Source organism: Sinohyriopsis cumingii, chromosome 14 (genome assembly GCF_028554795.1).
Source record: "Sinohyriopsis cumingii isolate HCF-2022 chromosome 14, ASM2855479v2, whole genome shotgun sequence".
In the NCBI taxonomy this organism is placed as follows: domain Eukaryota; kingdom Metazoa; phylum Mollusca; class Bivalvia; order Unionida; family Unionidae; genus Sinohyriopsis; species Sinohyriopsis cumingii.
The window spans coordinates 16,977,611-16,992,822 of NC_142974.1; the positions used below are offsets into that span (position 1 = coordinate 16,977,611).

General features: G+C 33.6%; 1 long non-coding RNA gene across 1 annotated transcript; it reads right to left on the bottom strand.

The window, feature by feature from the left end:
* Nucleotides 1-1,084: 1,084 nt before the first annotated feature.
* LOC149783332 (uncharacterized) lies at nt 1,085-6,004 on the bottom strand. The gene is made up of 4 exons (XR_016414011.1): nt 5,770-6,004; nt 3,389-3,584; nt 2,857-3,015; nt 1,085-1,220 (listed from the first exon to the last, which is right to left on the bottom strand). It is a non-coding gene; the product is annotated as an uncharacterized LOC149783332 (long non-coding RNA).
* Between the last annotated feature and the right edge of the window lie 9,208 nt (nt 6,005-15,212).

A 15,212-nucleotide genomic window follows, 5' to 3' on the forward strand; every position in this document is an offset into this window, starting at 1 on the left:
GATATAAATACATGCTAATTTGTATTCATATGTTTTATTTCCGACTCTATGAAACAAAAAGAGACAAATTCGCATGTTTTCTCATTGGAAATAGGTAAAGTTCGAAATATCACTTTCGTGGTCACTAAAGCAATGTTTGTGTAAAATAATAGTGATTTTCTATGCTTTTAGACATTATGAAATAACACTTACTACCCAGGAACAAATATTGTGTTACATAGTGTTATGAACTAAAAGATCAAGTTGTCATAAAATAAGGAAGGAAAACTGGTTAAAAAACGAATAAACAAAAGAAAGGATGAGAAAGATAGAAAGAAAAGTGAAAAAGAGAAAATGAGAGGAACGAAAAATAGAATTTTAAAAATGGACGGAATAAGTAGGGATATCTAATGTATATAAAGATTAAAATGTTAATATGGAAGAGAAATAATATTAGTAAATGTTGGAATACTGAATATGTAATGTACGATATCGGAACACGTTCTCTAAAATAGTTTCAGTGTTATCTTCAAAGAATATCAAATAAAAGTTTCAGCAAATGTCTCGTATGTTGAAACTTAGATATTGAAACACACATGCTGCATTTGACTTTAATGTTGAAGCAAAGATATTGAAACCTAATTGCTGAATGTGTTTTTAGTTCTGTAACAACCACATTGTAGCATAAATTAAACATGTTTCTGGGATGTTGAAACAAGTATATTATACGATAAATTAGAGATTCTGACTCTTATATACGTGCAGGATTTATGTAAAGAATCATTCTAATAGTTGGGAAATTTTTTGGCACACAAATCAGTTAAGTTATCTATTTACATTCACAGTACACTTTCTAACCGTGTGTTCTTCAATATTCATCCAATTCTAATCAGACAGATGATAATCACATTTGATAAATGATTACTATATACTATCAAATATTGTAGAATACCTTAAAGAATAAATATAATATATTTACCGGAATATACCTGGTCAATCATTTACTGGCCATACAATTTATTTACCTGAATTTATATGAAATATACTGGTTCATTGCTTACTGGCTATATGATAGATTACTGGCCATACAATATATTTACCTGAATTTATATGAAATATACTGGTTGATGGATTACTGGCTTCAATACTGTACGTCAATACCGTGCTGTCCACGTCAGTAGCTGTGACGGTATATATTAACGTTCCTACGCCAGTGGTGCTTGCCGAAAGCGTAGCTGTTCCTAGTGTTGTAAAGAGTGAATTGGTTGTTCCATATGTAAAAGAAGAGCTATCTTACGCTGTCACATAATTATAGATTACTGTATTTGTATGGGAAAATATGAACGAGTTTTTTGGATGGAATACTGCACGACCTTGGGAGTGAAGTATATCCTTCCGACAAAACGAGTTCTTATTTTCCCATACAAATGCATTAACCTTTTTATTATATGCCCCTTTTTTAATTCTACCTAAGGTTTAGTTATATAAACACAACACACTACAAGAAACAACGTAAATGAATGTATGCCGCATTCCAAACTAAATACACAAGCAAATATTCATCATTACATAAATCAATATTATTACTGCGCACATAACTCCGCAAAGATAAATTTGAACTAGGTCGCGCGCTCGACATAACTTTCGAAAGAAAATGGCGTGTCTAGTTAAAATTGAACTTTGGAGTCATATTGTGAATGAATGGACATTGCAACTTTTCCATTTGATCGGGAATGAATAGATTTTGGTATTTTTCTCGATTCTAGGAAATTTCGTGATAATGGACTGAATTTGAATGTGACTATTCCACATGAAATACATGAGATTGAAGAAGCTAGGATAAAGCGTGTTGACATCTGCAAATGTGTTTCTGTTTCTGTCATTAACTGTTTGAAATCAAACTGTGGGTAAAATATGAAGTCTTTGAATTGCAATTATCAGAAAGACGCTATGGAATTTAATGCTTATTTCATTTTGAGTGCAGTAAGGAGGATGCAGTTGCACTTGTCATCGAAATTTCAGTACAATTTCGAAATGTGATATCCAGATTGAAAACCTATGACATGCCTCATGTAATTCGGATTTGCAGAATTAAGAAAATACATTTTGAGGAAATTCAGGATTTTAAACTGTAAGTATATTTTATTTTGCCATTCTTATCACCAGCTAAAGAAGAGAGTATATGACTTGTCACTTGTATGTTATTTGTAAGGACCTTATTTAGCGTCTGTTATATACTATACCTAACCTAAATCAGTAACATTATATCAACGCGGAATGTGCCAAAGCAGCTGGTATGTGGCAGTCCACGAAACATCTGTTTTAGTTGATTCAGAAACAAATTTAAACAACCACAAGGTAAAGAGCCTCTTACGCGAGTGTACATGTGTACAGATCAAAAGTGCTGGCGTCTGCGTCCATTGTTTGTTTACAATAGAAAGTAGTCCTTTATGCACATGAATGTTATATGTGTATTGTCGCGCGCATTCAGTATCGGGTAATACTGCACGATTCTGACAATGTAAAGTTAACCGGGAAAAAATGAGCATATAATAATATGATAAAAGAGTATGCAAAACTCATATTTATATGGCAGTAAGATGGAATCAGCATGCACATACCATTTCCATGTCGTACTAAAACCACTTTTTAGTTTTCGAATCAGGCCTTTAGTGTATATTTTCTAATGACAAATTGTTTTAATACTACTACTACTACCACTACTACTACTACTACTACTACTACTACTACTACTACTAATAGTAATAAACTATTCTATGAACACATTTTCCATAACCAGATTCAAATGAAAGATTCCAATGTAAGATAATTTACATATCCGTGACCATGTAAAAAGATAATTCGATAGTAACTAACCTGGCAGATTTGAGAAGACTGGGTACTTGTTTGGAGTTATTTCTACTACGAGTGTAGATGTCGATGTACCCCAACTATCGGAACAAGCAAATCTTAGAGTGTATATTGGAACCGTTCTATAGTCCAAAGTTTGGCCGCCAAGCAAGTAAAATCTGTAAACTTGCAACAGATAGAAATAATAATAATAATAATAATAATAATAATAATAATAATTATTATTATTATTATTATTATTATTATTATTATTATTATTATTATCATGTTACTTGGACGTAAATGTCATGTGCTACGAGGTAAACACAATCGAAATGTTTTGTTTTCTTCACGAAAATATCGTTAAAGCAAGATCTTATCTGAAAACATTGGCAGTAAACAAAATCAAGTCAACCCACACAAACTCTTTTGCATTTGCAGATGTTAGGTACTGTTTAAGAAGCCCAATGATATTCATTGAAATATTGCTTGATCAATGTTCTGTCTTATCTATATTTGTCCCTTTTTATCCAATCTCTAATTGTTTCATATTAAATACCTGAAGGTGTATCTATCCACATTGCAAATGAATTTGAATCGGGATAGACTTTCGTCAAATTACAGTACATCGGGTCGTCCTCGGGATCGATGACAGTTAAATTATACAATGACGTTAAAGCAACTGTATTTTCACTGATTTTCACGGCACTAGGTGGATGGGTTATTGTTGGAACTTGGTCTGGATTTATGTCAACCTGAAATACAATCGAAATAATTCAGAGTGCAAAACAAATAAGGAGTTTTATCTAAATGTTGAACATTCATATTGAATAGTGCGATGAGAAGTAAAAAAATAGTTGGTTGTTCTCTTTCTTACGAAGGGATGGATTGAGAAAAAAGTATCACGAGGCTCTTGGCAAATTGAAAGGTTTACTTATTGTAATCGTAAGAATGAATGTATTACACAATAATGGTCCGGTACAGGTTTACATTCTCTCCTTTGAAAGAGCACACCCCTACCACACACCCGTTTTGCCAGATTTAGGGGGCCCCGAGTGGCTATGTGGTCTAATGCGCTCACCGTTACGGATCACTGCCATCTTACCACTGTCTGCGGTGGTTCGAGTCTAAGATTAAGCCAATATGGGCATGTGAAAAAGCTTCCAGTAGCTTCTCGTGGTTCGGTGGTTCTTTCCGGGGTTTTCACAGGTTCTTCCTCCACCATTAATACTGGCCGCCATTTATAGCCTATCGTGTGCTGAAAAATGGTGTTAAACCCAACAACAACAACAACAACAACCAGATTATCTTCTGTGTAAACGTCTTTCTTAATTTATGATAAGTTTAATAAACAACGTAATATTGAAAATTGATCTTTGTTAGTAAATCTATATAATCATAGCAATATCCAATTTGTCACAATTAAAATCAAGCACAAGGTATAGGTTGACACGAAACGTTTGTATCTGCCTTATCAGCCGATGTTGGAAACCAATATTGAACTTCCATTACTAAAACATTTCTGACACAGAGAAAAATCTAACTGATCTCATTCTCAAGTCACTTTTCCATTAGAACGGGAACTGAATAAATGTTGACATTTGGCATACGCATAATATGCTATTTATTTAGAGTTGACAGATGCATGGATACATATATCAGAGAGAGAGAGAGAGAGAGAGAGAGATATACAAAAAGGGCGATACTAAAAGTTGGCTGAACTACGTGTATACTGATTTTTTATATGATATTTATAATTCTCAAATGTGTATTGCTGACATATCTTGCATAATTTCCTTAAACCCGTGATAAAAGATGTGTGTGTGTGTGTGTGTGTGTGTGATTTTGACTTTTAACGTAGATTTTACAATTTTTAAGTCATACCGCTACGATATCTGCAATGTTGCAGGTTATAGAGATATCTAGCACTGGGGCATCATGCCGCAGACATATAGTATGATGTCCCACCCAGTCAAGTGATAGAAGGACGTATCAATGACATATCATCAGCAAAACTAAAATTATTAGGAACCTGTGGTGGCAGACGTAACCCCACGTTATACCGACTCAGCTTACCATTTAACTCGTATATATATATATATATATATATATATATATATATATATATATATATATATATATATATATATATATAACAACGGGGAAAGAATACCCCACGTATCATCAAGTTGGTTACATGGAAAACGCTGGATTTTACACTTCCCCATAACACATAATAAAACCGTTTTCCATACCAGTTAACTAAAATAATGAACTCTGTAGACATGTGTTTTAATATCAATCAACGTTGTAAAGCGTATCCAATGCTTGACCCTGTAAAATGCCTTACTAGCGTCTAAAAAGCATGCAAACACTGGGCTACCAAGTTCTTCATTATAGCTGACCGTTTCATTAAATGCATAGATCTGATGAATGCTGCTATTTAAAACCAAACTGATTATCGGAGATTGTGACTTAACATTCTTTCAGTATGTTATATTCAAATGGTCTTGAAGTAATAGTCGTAAGAACCATAGATATGTAGTTGTTGTTGGCCGCCAGGTTACGAATTTTGCTTTTCAGTAGTGGTATAAATGTATCTTGTGTGAAATGATCTGGTACAAAGTTAATCACAAACATACAATTAAATAAAATCATCAATAGCACATTAAATCTAGAATCTGAAAAGTTATAATGTTCCACAAATAAAAAATCTGATCCTAGATTGATTTGTATGCCCTCTTCGTTCTTTATCTATCATTCATCTTTTAAATTGAATTTAAATTCAGTGTTTCATTATATAAATCAGAATTCTGCAAAATTAGGTGATATCTGATGTTTTCTAACACCTTTGTGTCACTGTTTCTTTTTGATCGGACAAAATGATGAAAAACTAGGACAGAAAATAATAGTATGTGCACAAAATAAATGTATAGTAACCTGTGTAGAAGCATTCGTCAGTTCTCCATTGCTATCTGTACAGGCAACCGTGAGGGTATAGGAAGGTGTGGTGTCATAAGTAAACCCCGCGCTGTTGGACAAAACGTTGATTGCATAGCCTTATAAATAAATAAATAGAAAAATAAGAACTATATGCAGGGTTTTATTTTTCATAACGTAAAGATACGTTAACTAGAATCATAAAGTAGCAATAATGTATTGTGTTCTGGGTCTGACAAGATGGCCGTGTCTTTTCAAGAGTGTCCAGTATGCTGAAGAGAGAGGTCGCTGCAACCCAGTTTACGCGCGTGACACGGCTTCAGTCTAAGACGCATCTACATTACACGTTTAGTAATAAAGGAATAAGAGATAGGAAAGTCAGAACACAGATACCATCTTTAAATTATAAGCAAAAGCACAAATACAGTATTTGATCTGGAAATATATTGTACATATCGTCAAAACAGAAGAAAAACCTTTCAGCCGACGGTAGCTCGTAAGGCACGAGAAATACCGTCAAGTATATACAGTGTTAACCGATGTGTGCATACGAGACTATCTGCATATCATTGGAACTTTTAATGAATAGGCTGTATAGGACCAAAATCTTCTGTCAGTATCGTCACGGGTGTGGGGCCCATATTTCGGTCCAATCCAGTGCGTATCTGCTTGTCCTAAGATGTACATTCATCGACATTGTAGTCATGACCAGAGCTCAGACAGAGTTGTAATTGAAGACGGCTATTTCATGGAATGAAGGCTATATTAGTCCACTTTTAGTCCTCAAGAAGGATGGATACAGTTTTAAGCAACTAAAACAATCCTGGAAATAAACCATAACACCCAGTATTGTGTGTCTGATATACGTTCTTGCTTCTAAGCTTTCTGGACTGGATTTAGAGTACAGATATTATTTAAATTGTACATTTTAATTAATCCTAAAAATGAGGTCAAATCGACCAGAGTTTTGGATTCGCTACAAACCCTATCAGAAGATCCATCCACACTGCAAGTTTTTCTTGAATCAGTGAAGTAGCATAGTAGTATAAGAGTTAAAGCCTGGACAAGAAAAAGACAGACGGACAAACGCACGCACGAAACGACAAATAAAGTGAATGAGCATAAACAGACTAAAATTAGTATTACTACTACAACATTTACTACTACTACTACTACTACTACTACTACTACTACAATTACTGTTAGTACGATCACCACTGCTAACACTAATGATACAATTATTATTACTACTACTACACTAAGTATTACTACTACCAATTTACAACTACTACAATCGCTACTTCTAATACAATTAAAACTACTACAATTTATACAACAATTTCTACTACTACTATAATTTCTATTACTACTAGTCTAATAATACAACTAGAACTACTAATACTGCTACAAATACTACTACTACCACCACTACTAAATTTATTTTGGGATACACACTTATAGAATGAAAACTGTTAATACCAACACGGAGCATTAGTGCAAATACACTCTTATTTGATAATAGTTCTGAATTCAAAAGTACATCCGGTAAATGGCTATAAATTAATTTTAGACTTTACTACATAGGACAGCAAAACATAACTTTTAACCTTATATGTACAGGGCATAATTTGTGTGTGTGTGTGTGTATGTGGATGTGTGTGTGTGTGTGTTATTGAACATATGTACAGGGCTTTATTTGTGTGTGTGTATGTATGTATGTATATTGCATGTATGTATGTATGTATGTATGTATGTATGTATTATTGAACATATATGTACATGGCATTATTTGTGTGCGTGTGTGTGTGTGTATATATATATATATATATATATATATATATATATATATATATATATATATATATGTGTGTGTGTGTGTATGTGTGTGTGTGTGTGCGTATGTGTGTGTGTGCGTGTGTTATTGAACATATAAGTCATTTATGAAAACTAACAACGTGAAACTTTGTAAACTGTGATTAATAGCTTTATATGATATAATGGCAGTTAATAATAACATTTTGTAAAAGATGTATCAGAATTATGACAGGTACATGATTACAAAATAAGCACACACACACACACATACACACACGCACATATATAAATATAAATATATATATATATATATATATATATATATATATATATATATATATATATATATATATATATATATATATATGTGTGTGTGTGTGTGTGTGTGTGTGTGTGTGTGTGTGTGTCTGTGTGAAATAACTCGTTATGGGTCCATCAAAGAATTAAATAAGGAATTTATCAATCTTCTTCCTTACTTGTGCTTGTATGTACCGTTTTCTCTTTCTTTCATTCTTCGTAAGTTTCTTAGAGCGCTCAAAAATAAACATGGTTATATTAAATGATCAAATTATCAACAAAACAACAGAAAGTTCTTAATTATCTGAGATAAATGTGTATATGAATTACTTGGAGCAGACGCAGAATTCAGATTGAATAACGTTCCTCCTCCCGCGAGATTACACGAGACACTATCTCCATCAAGGTCACTGATAGAAAAGGTCTCTATGGTGGTCAACGTCTCTGTGTTCTCATCCACACTCAGAGTAAAATTAAGATCGTGTATAACAGGAGGCTGAAAGCAAATAATTTGATGTTAGAAAAGCTTTGTACTTCAGACACGTTCTCATTAGGCTGTTGCGGTACAAAACTGAAGCCACTGAGAGAACATGAAGTAATCAGTAATGTTTATTCCACTCTCCACTAATAATTTCCATTCTTCATCTTTCTGGCAAAAATACCAACCTATCGCAGTATGTAAAATTACCAACATGAATAAAACGAGGATTTAACTTTTGGTTTTGTTTATACGATTGACAACGTGGTATCAATAATGTACCATCAGCAGAAAGACTTCATGTTCAGTTTCAAAAGTTGACAATGTCCGACACTATATAATACATGTAGTTTGTGAATGTACTTGAAGGTGATGAATTCAACGTAGACACCCACCCGTCCGCACCGGATTTGTTTCTCCAATTTCTAAAAAACCCATTTAGTTCCCGACTTCTCTTTTCTTCGAAATTATTCACCTGCTCCTCCCACCATTCCTCACTCACACCTGGAAACGAAATGGGTTCCTGGAACTACCACTGTTACAAACATTCCAAAAAGCATCGAGTATAATAATGGTTACAACAGTTAAAGTATGTCATATTCAAGCTTTTGTGTTTTGAATCACGTTTTCATACGCCTTTTCATACTATGAAAGTATATATTGACGTATGGTCACATATAGGATAAAAGAAACAAATTATTTAACGAACCAGTATTGGTCTCTATTTTGTGGATATCAATAATATAGTAAACTTGAATTGTTGTAAATTCAAATGCTTACGACCATTATATTGTAAGGTTATAATATCAAGACTTGAAAACTTGAATTTTATTGGACATTTCCTTACTGAAATCGATAACTTAAAAATATTACACTAGAAGAAAATACATAACTAGTCATGGGGATAATTGTTTTGTCGAGTAGTAATAACAAGTTTTGATAAATCATCATTTTTAAACAGTTTATCATATAAAAAGGATAATTACAACGTACTTGTATTTGCTGAATGTCAAAGAGCACATTTGCAAGGTTTTATTAAGAAAATAAATACAAAGACACGTGTTGTTTCCACGACAAGAAAATTGGTGTCGCATGATTTTAGAATTTATTGAAACCATTCATTTTTTTCCACATTTGCCTACTTTCTGCCTATTTTCATCGGTTGTATTACGCTAATAAGAAGGTATAACAGGGCCGGCGCCAGACCCGGCCAGAGTATCTGGCTCCCTAGGCAACGTTAGATTCATGGCGCCCCCCCCCTCCCCGGAAAATATCAATTTCAGAATTTATAAACTATAATTTTTTTTTTTAAATGCGCCCCCTAAAATCAGCGCCTAGGCGGCTGCCTAGTTTGCCTATATGTTATCGCCGGCCCTGAGGTAAAGGCAACTGTTTATGGTGAAATAATTTCACAGACTTCAATGATCGCAAAGAAATTGCAAATATAAATTGAAATCTTTGTATGAAATACTACAGAAGCATACAACCTCTTTACATTTATTAAAATACTTACCGATCCGTAAATCAGCCGCGATGTGGATAAGAATGTTAAGATGCATACAGTCACCTGTAGCTTAATTTTCTTTCCTTCTACGTCCCGCATCGTAACGGTAAGTAGTTTTCCCTTAATCAAATTTACCGTGTTCCTATCGCTAAAATATTGTAAAGCTAACGCATTAACAGCACGCCTATCATTTATCGTACCTTTGCCTATGTCTTCCACAATTTTTCACCTGTATAAAATTACTCTTAAGTCAGTGTCAATTTAAACATAACTAGGTATGAATGAAGAAATGCGCTTTACAATTTTGTGGGCTATTTTATATCGAAATGAAAATTAAATCATATTTTCAATAGCTAATTTAAATAGATTTGTCTATATTATTTACATCATTCGTCAATAAACAGTGATTTGACGAGTTTAGTGTACTACTAGGAAAACGGTGACAAAAACAGATAACGAGAAAGGTCTTGATCGATATATGTGAACCTCGATTCAAGTTTTCCTGACAATAGTAAAAGATATAAAATAATCGGATACTGTCATTTAAAGGTAAACCCAAAGAGGTGTACAAAATATCTGAATAGACAATTTAATCCGCAAATTATCCCCTACATTATAACACTGAAGTTTACACTATTGATATTTGTAAAACGATTTATTCAGGGTCTGCAGAACAGTCTGAGAAATCCCATCACTCAGGCAATCAGTGGAAAATATATCAAAATTTGCATACTATGTTTTTATGACATTGTTACGAACCCAGGATGACGACATACAAGCAATATCCGTGTTTTTATCTGCACATTTGGAAAAATCTTCGGACTTTAGTTACTAATGGCTGTCAGTTTGCAAAGAAGGGAAATGAAAGAAAAAGTAACTACTTGAATGCAAAAAAAAACAACAACAACAAAATCTGTCATTTTTCATACCCCTATAAAGCTATTCGCACATCTTCACTAGTAAAGCAGACAAATTCATATGAAGGTAAATGTCTATCATATAGATGAGGTATGACGATTTTGTCATAAATTGATAAACTGATAACTGACTGTAATGTTAAGGGGAGAAAACAAAAACAAAGACTCCCTCGATAACAGCAACAAACAAACCGACTAACAATCAATGCGCTTTATGAACACCCTTCAACGTTATTTAACGCACCAGAACACAAAAGCATTACACAAACATTTAAAGAAATATTATTTACTCCACAGATAATTTATGTTTCACACATACGCCATCTGAGATATTTGATAAATGTAATTTAGAATTTGATAACGGTGATTCACTTAATAGACACTGTGTGATATGAGATTCCTACATAATGAATTATACTCCGCATTATGGATGGCAAACGTTAGATACAAATACCATATTGGTACGTAACAAACAAACATGCGTCTGAGTTAATAAAATCGATATTTCACGTAGATATTCAGATAAGAAACTTGGTATCTGGACGCATCATACCATTAAGTAATGACTAGGCAAAAATATTTATATATCTAAACCAGGTCAGCATAATGTGCAATAGTTGTAATATTCCTCATCATCCTGACGGATGCTGGAGGACTTGGGTCCGAACCCCGGTCGTTTCATCCAGATGACTTGCAACAATGGTACTAGCAGCTACCTCGCTAGGCGTTCAGCAATAAGAGGTTAGTGTGAGGACTGGTCGGCCTGGCGTCTGGACAATGTGAATGGGTGGGATATCATGTTACATGTCTGCGCCAATTGCCCCAGTGCTATATATCACAAAAACTGTAACAATGCATACATCGTAGCGATATTACTGATTTTTGTAAAGCTAAGTTAAACATACGCACACCCTTCATTATAATAGTATGTAAAATAGGCATACCTCATTGATAATGACTCTGTTATTGTTGTTGGCTTTAACGCCATTTTGTAGCACACGATAGGCTATACATGGCAGCCAGTATTAATGGTGGAGGAAGAACCCGGGAAAGCCCCGGAAAGAACCACCTACCCACGAGAAACTACTGGCAAGCTTTCTCGCATACCATCATTGGCCGAATCAAAGACTCGAACCCACGTAGACATAGGTGAGACGGCAATGATCCGTAACGGAGAGCACTTTAGACCACTTGGCCACTCGGGGCCCCTGATAACAGCTCTAACAAACATAACACTGACCCCAACGTTCTGGAGAATCTACACCATCTGATGTGTGAGTGGATATGTACGACATTGTAGTGATGGCGCTGGATCATTTTAATAATGGCGAAAACTGGCTGCTAAGGGAATCCTATTTCTTTTTTAAAAAATCATTCTGTCCAAGAACGAAAAATGCAGATTCTAGGACTGAGAAACTTTCTAAAATAAATTACCTCATATAGGTATTGTTTGTTATTTTATATTGATTGTTGGCGAATTAAATTGTGTATTCAGATTATTTTACAACCCTTGGGGTTTATCTTTAAATGACAATCTCCGATCATTTATCGATATATATGAAGCTATCGATCACGATCTTTCACATTCACATTATCTGTTTTTGTCACCGTTTTCCTAGTAGTTCACTCAACCCGTCAAATCTCTGTTAAGTGACGAATGATGTGAAAAAATGTAAACAAATCTATTTCGATTATCTATTGAAAATATAAGACCTTATTTTCATTTCGATATCAAAGTGCTACCAAAATTGTAAAGCGCATTTCTTCATTCATACCTAGTTATGTTTAAATTGACACTGACTTAAGAGCAATTTTAGAGGTGAAAAACTGGAAACCAAAAGGCAAAGGTACGATAGGTGATAGGCGTACTGTTAATGCGTTAGCTTTACAATATTTTAAGGACAGGAACACGGTTAATTTAATTCAGGGAAAACTACTTACCGTTACGATGCGGGACGTAGAAGGAAAGAAAATTAAGCTACAGGTGACTGTATGCATCTTAACATTCTTATCCACATCGCGGCTGATTTACGGATCGGTAAGTATTTTAATAAATGTAAAGAGGTTGTATGCTTCTGTAGTCTTTAATACAAAGATTTCAATTTATGTTTGCAATTTTTTTGCGATCATTGAAGTCTGTGAAATTATTTTCCCATGTAAAGTTGCCCTATTCTTCTTATAAGCGTAATAAAACCGATGAAAGTAAGCAGAAAGTAAGCAAAATTGGGAAACCTTTTAAGCTTTATCATTGATGTTTTTTTTTCTGTTAACTTTTTATCATATTGAATGAAGAAAGAAATTCCTGACTTCACGTAAACATGTCGTGTGTGGTTATGAAAATATTTCTAATAAACCTTGCATGTATGGTCTTTGAAACTCGTCAAGTACATGCATGTTTTATTTTTATGTTTTTATTTAAATTGTTTAAGAACGATAATTTATCAAAAATTGCATGTACTAATCGACATAAAGAATTATACCCATTCTTGGTTATGTATTTGCTTCTGGAGTATTATTTTTATTATCGATTTCAATAAGATGTTTAATAAAATTCAAATTTTGTAGTCTTAGTATGATAACCTTACATTTTAATTTTCTGGCGCATTTGAATTTACAATAGTTTTCTATATTATTCATATCCATATAATAGCAAACAATATAATGGTTCATTAAATAATTTGTTTCCTTTCTCTTTGGCCGTTAAAATTTAGCAGCAGATATGAACATGCATGAAGATATACTTTTATGGTATAAAAGTGATCATTGAAACGTTGTTAAAAACACCGAACCTTGAATAAAACGTATTTAGCTTTGTAACCATTTAGTATATCCAATGCGTTTTGGAATGTTTGTTTACAGTATTTATTTCAGGAACCATACTTTTTCCAGGTGTGAGTTGGAATAGTGCGGGGGAGGGGGAGGTGGAGAATAATTTCGAGGAAAGGAAAAGTCGGGAACTAAATGGAGATTTTAGGAATTGTAGGAAAAATTCGGTGTGGACGGGTGGTTGTTTAAGCTGTCTTCATATACTATAAGTCAATTCACGAATTACATGCTATGATTACTTTTGGGCATTGTCAACATTTGGAACTTAACATGGCTTATTTCTACTAATATTACATCATTGACACCATATTGTCAAATATTACAAATAAACAAAACCAGAAGTTAAATCCGTGTTTTATTCATGTTGGTAGTTTTAGATACTGCGATAGGTTTGTATTATTTGCCAGAAAGATGAAGAATGGAAGTTATTAGTGGAGAGTGGAATAAACGTAAGTGATTACCTCATTTTCTCTCAATGGCTTCAGTTTTGTATTACAACAGCCTAATGAGTAAGTGACCTGATGTACAAAGCTTTTCTAACATCGAATTGTTTGCTTTCAGCCTCCTGTTATACACGATCTTAATTTTACTCTGAGTGTGGATGAGAACACAGAGACGTTGACCACCATAGAGACCTTTTCTGTCAGTGACCCGGATGGAGATAGTGTCTCGTGTAATCTCACGGGAGGAGGGATACTATTCGATCTCTACTCTGCGTCTGCTCCAAGTAATTAGTATACAAATTGAACTATGACATATATGCAGTTTTTGTTGTTTTGTCTCTGTGATAATTTTATCATCTTGATTATTTTGTTTAGTCTATTTGTAATATAATCTACCTGAAATACATACTGCTACATCTTTTACAAAATGCTATATTTAACTCCCATTATGTCGAATAAAGCTCTTAATCGGGTGCTACTAAAGTTCATAAACCCCTGTCCCTTCAATAAAATTTTAACAACACGTGGTCAGTTTTTATAAGTGAAAATATGTTCAAATACCTATCTCTATTGACACATCTGTTTCTTAAAATTGAGACTTTCATTCGTCCAAAAAGTCCTGATTTGTCTACTGGCAATGATTTGGTTTCCTGACACCTATATTAGGCTCTTACAATGTATATAAGCTTACGCCTATATCGGTCTTTTTTCAAATGTCTGAAATTAATCCCAATAAATATATTAAAACGTTATTTCTTGCTTTAGGATTGTTGCAATGAATAAAGGTCAATTGCATTTATCATCTTCTCGTTCAATTACCATTTGTAATTCACCTCAAATCATTTTATGCTGATTGTATTCATCCTGAATATTTGTTATAATGTTTACTAAACAAAAGTCAGGAATGTTCATTCCTCGGGAGTAAAAAGGTTATTAAAGTGAACCTCTTGTCCGATGTAATAAACTCTAAAATTAATTTATTGTAATTTATAGGACGTATTTTTTAATTCAAAACTATCATTAAATAAGATTGTATTTTCACTGATGTTCCGTTTTGATATTAAATGTGTTCCTTTCTTACAAGTGTGCATTACGTAATGAATTTAGTAGTAGTGGTACTACTACTAGAAGTAGTAGTAGTAGTAGTAAATGACATAGGAGCA